Below are 5,870 nucleotides of genomic sequence, written 5' to 3'. Positions count from 1 at the left end.
CTCACCCTAGCCCAGCAACCCCACCCTTGTGTCCCTAGCCTTCAGACCCTCCAACCTTTGGTGACTGCTGGCCTGAGGCCTCTGCCTGTCTCCACCTCACAGCTGCTGCTGGCCCTGTGCCTCATTCAATATGCAATTCTTCCTGGGTCCTCAGCCTGAGTCTTTCTTTGCGAAAGACCACGGGATCAGGCGAAGCTGCCCAGTGAAAGGGAATGGGCGCCAGCCTCCCTCGAAGGCCACACAGGACTCAAAGGCCAGCCAGAGATGTGTCTGTAGAGGCTGCCAGGGAAGGGGCCAAGGCTGCCCTGTCAGCTGCTACTGTGTATGGGGGCCACTCCCCTTGCTTCCCCGAGCTCTGCCCTGTCAGCATGGGTCTGCCTTCAGGGAAACCTGCAGAACACCTCGTGGTTGAGAATTGGGTACTGTGAACACAGGCTGTCCTTAGCCCACTGAGGCTAAGCAGCCCAGCTCTGTCTACCATTTCTCTGTTGGTCAGTTATAGGCCTTGGAGAGCTGGAGAAGTAGGAGGCCAGCGTCTCCACAGCTGGGTTAGCTAGAGGCCTTACAGACCAGGCTGTACCTCACCTGACATCCAGTCTGGCTGAGGTGGTGTCCTGACAGGGAGTGTTCTTTGTATGCAGGCAGAACCTTTTTTGATGTTTTCAGCCCTATGTGTCAACGTAGGTCGGCCAATGAGAGGTCGCTGGAGCCTGTGACGTCATAGGGACTGGTGTGGTTCGGGGTGCTGGTGGCTGCTGCGCAACCAAAGCCTTGGATGGAACAGTCATGGCAAATAGGAATTGTACAGTCCCATGGTGTCTGATGAGGTGACCTCAGGACCAACTGATAACATGTTCTGATGATGCACCAGGGACCCAAGGGTACTACAACCCAGCCTAATAATATGACCTAGAAAATTCCGAGAAAATGCCACATTTGAATGAAGCATTAACTGTTTCATTTTTATTTTTAAGTTCAGATAACTTAATTTTTTTGTAGTTGTTTGAGGCCTGAACTTGTTCATTAAATGATGTTATTGCCTAGAACTACCTTATCTGAGAAGCAGGAGGCAATAAAACAGCGTATAAATGTTAGCAAATTTTCTCTTAAGGGAACAAATTATCTTTACAAAAGTCCAATTGAAAGAAAGAAAGGGAATGTATTTTGGTTTCTTGGGGAGAGAGGAGAGTAGAAGATGGGGGATGAAGAGAGAAAGGAAGGGTATTTAATATAATTCAGATAATTTAGTGTTAAGTAGATGGGCTATAGTGTTGGTAGTAGGAATCTTAATTCTTGTATATATATGTATATAAAAATGTATATGTCTATAAAAATTAAGGTATATATATTTATATAGATATATATCTTAATTTTTTAACATAGTTGTTGGGAATCAAATGCACGTTTTCACTCTTACCCACTGTGCTATCCCTCCACTCTTAGCATGTGTGTGTGTGTGTGTGTGTGTGTGTGTGTGTGTGTGTAGAGAAGGGAACTAACATGTTAGGCAATGCTCTACCACTGAGCCACACCCCAGCCCCTCACTGGGGGATTCTAAGCAGGGGCTCTACCACTGAGCCACACCCCAGCACCTCACTGGGGGATTCTAGGCAGGGGCTCCTCTACCACTGAGCCACACCCCAGCCCCTCACTGGGGGATTCTAGGCACGGGCTCTACCACTGAGCCACACACCCCAGCCCCTCACTGAGGGATTCTAGGCAATGCTCTACCACTGAGCCACACCCCAGCCCCTCACTGGGAGATTGTAGGCAATGCTCTACCACTGAGCCACACCCCAGCCCCTTACTGAGGGATTCCAGGCAGTGGGGCTACTACTGAGTCATTACCCAAGTTGAGGATAAGGAGAAGTTTGTACAACACTGGGTGAGAATAGTTTAAGATGTCACCAGGGAGCCCCGCTGTGAAGATGCTTGGTGAAAAACAGGCAAGAAGATCCTGTTTTAATTTAATTTACTATTATTATTGTATACAGGAGCTGCATACACACCTTAGCATGCCTGTCAAGGTCAGAGGACAACTCTGTGGAATTAGTTCTCTGTCCACCTTTATGTGGGCCCAGAGATCAAACTTAAACTGTTAGGATTGCTGCTGAACCATCTCACCAGCCCAAGATCTGTTTTATATCCTATGTGTTGGGTAACATCATCTGAGGGAGTCTCTGGGATGGGAGAGGCAGTATGCCTGTTGTCTAGTGACATCACTAACGTTGACATTTAACTTTATCTAGTTTGAACTATCTGAGATGTAGAGTTAAGGAGGCATGTGGGTCTGGTGACAATGTGTTAGGTAGGTTTAGTCCAAACTGGTGACAGCTCAAATTCCTGATCAGGGATTAGGCTATTCAAAGTTTGCTCTGGTCAAGACTGTCTCATGGAGAGAGATGCAGAGCAACAGAGCGCCAGCGACCTTGTGTCGCGGCAATCTTTGAGATCATGGTTATCACTGAGGAAGCTGGACCTAAAACAGGGCAATGGTAGAAGGGGTTTGAGCTCAGCTGAAACTCAGTACTGAGGATGAGGTATGAGGAGGCGCATAACTTACTGTAAATGCAAACAATGAAAGCAGGATGCTGAGGAGGTGGGTGGGGGGTGGCGGGTGAATGACTGGGTTGATGGTTGTATGTATGTATGAGCAGGCAGACAGATGAATAGGTGGGTGTTTGAATGTGTGGATAGGAGAAATGGTAGTATTGGTTTGTGGATAAGTGGATGGATGATAGATGATTGTTTGGCTAGATGACAGATACAGGAGGGTGGCTATGGTGAGACACATCAGTTGGTGGGTGGATGAATGGATGTATGTATAGGTGGGTGGGTGGACAGGTGATAAGAAAACTATAGTCAATGTAAATTGTAGAATCCAGGAAAAGGATATAGTATTTACTAACAAAAGAGTTGAAAAGTAAACCCAATGTGGCCAGCTAGTGTATTCTATTTCCTTTGGGGCTCTACCTTTCCAAAGGGGAGTGGGGCTGCACACAGCTGGTCCTTACCTAACTCCATGTCCCTTGACATCATAGAGTGGGAGTGTCCATGATACCAGCTGAGGTGGGAGGATTTAGAACTTGGAAAGAACTGGGCAGGAGTGCAACCTCAGGACCCGGTAGTGGTGAGCATTCAGCTTCTGTGAGGCCAGGGGACCACAGTTTCTGGTGGGGTGGATGGAGAGGATGTGGGTTCCTCTGTCTGACAGTGAGAGGCTGTGGTCTCTCCTGCGTATAGTCAGAGGTGTCCAGCACAAAAGCCAGCGTTTTGGCACAGCTGCTAAAAGGTCAGGCATTCACCAGCCAGCTCAGGGTCTCTGCTTAGTGGCTCTAGAGCTCACTGTCCATTGTGGTTTGTCTCCGTAGCAGATCCAGCAGGGTTATATCCATGGCTACCTAGGTTTGGAGGCAGTTGCTGGGCCCACCCCAGCTGTCTAGGTTTGTCCACGTGGGTAGTAATGGGATGGCTCTGGGGTCATGCTTCCCTAGCCGACCCTTCCATGAGCGTTTAGGAGAAATTCTGAGGCGAGACTATATCCCCACGTCTCTAGCCATCCTAGCTGGCCTTGGAGATACACATGTATGTGTACAGGTGCATCAGCAGGTACATGTGTGGCGGTCTAAAGTCAGACTTTTATGTCTGCCTTTATCACTCCCCACTTTTTAATTAATTAATTAATTAATTAATTTTGAGGCAGGGACTCTTGACTAGACTGTGTTGACCAATGAGGTTTGGCTGGTGTTACAGCTGTGCACTGCCAGGGCTCTTCTTTTATTTTTATTTTTATTTTTATTTTGGTGGCGTCTAGGGATCTGAAATCAGGTCTTCATGCTTGTGCAGCAAACTCTCTAAAACTCCACTGAGCCATCTCTCTAGGCGTAGCTACTGCTTCCTCCATGCCTCTTTGTATCCCGAGATCTTCTGCAGCCCAGGTCTTGCGGCTGTCACATCCTCCCCTTTGGGAGCCCCTCCACTCTCTCTACCATTCCTGGGAGGAAGGAGCTAGTGTAAACTAGATGAAGGCACTAATAGTCCAGTACAGCCATCTAGACTCCCTTGGAGCCACTTCCAGGCGTCCTGGACGCGGGCACAGGGAGAGGGTACCCAGCACTTCTGATGTGCTTACAGAACCACTTTTCTGCTTTTCCTGCAGGTGGCTTTAGTGCAGACAGTCCTTTTCCCTTGAGCTTGAGAGACTTGTGGCAGCCTCTGGACTGGCTTGGGGGACAGAAGGGGAATGGGTCACAAGAATCCCAGAACCCCGGGGTCTGCTTTCCTGAGCCCTGGATGTAAGACTAGCAAGTTCCATCAGGGTTGCGGCTGAGAGGCCTTTGGTACAGCCAGGCAGAGTGTCTTGTCACATAAGCATGACCAGCTTGCCTTTCTTTCTGGGAAGTCTTTGAGAGAAACACATGTTTAAAGCATTTCACTCCCTGCACTGGGGAGGGCTGGGCTGAATGAGGGGCTTTGTTGGCTGAGTGCTGGGTGCATTTTGAAAGGGTCTGTGCACTGAGCCAGGGCTTGGAAGAAAGTTGGAGCCTGCCTCCACAGGAGTGGGCACAGCCGTATGGGTCTGAGCCAGGGGTCCTGGGTCAGGGTACAGAGGTTATTGAGAGCCCTGTGCCAGCACAGTGGGATGAGTGCTACCTCACCAGACCACAGTTTCCCCATATCTAGAATTATAGACCATATATGTACCTAGGAGTATCCACTGGGATTTGTGGGTATTATTTTTACACGGCTTGGTTTCCTCGATTCTGGTATTACCCATGTGGACTATCTCAAAACCTATGAGGTTACCTGCACCTTTGATCTCTGCCTTCCAGAATCATCTACCATTGGAGATGTTTTACATGGTCCTATCAAAATCAAGGTGGGTGGGAAAGGATGTCTCGAGAGAGGAGGGAACAGTGCTCTCTCCATATGGGGCAAACTCTCCTGCCACTGTCTTTTGAGATCCCTGCCCAGTCACATAGTTGCTAAGTAAGCACGGTGGCTCTCTCTTCTGACCCCCAACTGCACAGATCACCCTCAGTGCAAACCTGTGAGGCTAGATTCCAGCAGGCAGGGCCAGGAAGATATTTTCATGTCCCATCCACTTATGATATGACTGAAGACTGACATTACCCCCTTCCCGTCTAAATAGATACCTTGAATCCACAGACTCCAAATCCAGTTCCAAATCTTCCACTCAGGACATTGTCTAGGTTAGATTTCTCTGTGGGTGTAATTTATCCGGGATTGTCTTGATAACTGAATGTGTGGAGGGTCTAGTCCACTGTGGGCAGCAGCATTCCCTAAGCTGGGTTGTGCTGGACTCTGTAAGAATCTGTGACCCAGCTAGCAAACCGACCCTCTGGGGTTTCTGCTGTACTTTGGCTGTGAGGGAGTTCCCAGATGGAAGTAATGCTGTGTGGAAGAGCAAGCAGACCTACCTCCTGTTTCCTGCCTTGGGTTTATGCCCTGAATTCCCTCAATGATGGACTGTGATCTCAAAGTGCTAGACAAATAAACCTTTTCCTCTCCTAAATTACTTTTGGTCACCGTGTTTTATGACAGCAACAGAATGAAATTAGAACATCAGAGCAGGGCACAGGCAGGGCAGCAGGGAGATGGGCCAGGAGCCATGAGCCTTGTTCTTGTGGAAGACAGGGATATAGTATTGCCTGAGGGAGTCTAAATTCACACGAACCAGAAACAGACCTGCCCAATGAGAGAGACCTCTCAAGGAATGTCAAAGGATCCTCGAGGCTCTTTGCAGAGAAGTTAGGCATCAGGATTCATCAGACATCCTTAGGAGAGGTGGGAAGGATGGGGAGAGGTGGGAAGGGGTGAAGAGGGGTGGGAAGGATGGGGAGAGGTGG

Source organism: Mastomys coucha, unplaced genomic scaffold, assembly GCF_008632895.1.
Source record: "Mastomys coucha isolate ucsf_1 unplaced genomic scaffold, UCSF_Mcou_1 pScaffold22, whole genome shotgun sequence".
Taxonomy (NCBI): domain Eukaryota; kingdom Metazoa; phylum Chordata; class Mammalia; order Rodentia; family Muridae; genus Mastomys; species Mastomys coucha.
Note: the sequence above shows the minus strand (reverse complement) of the source record.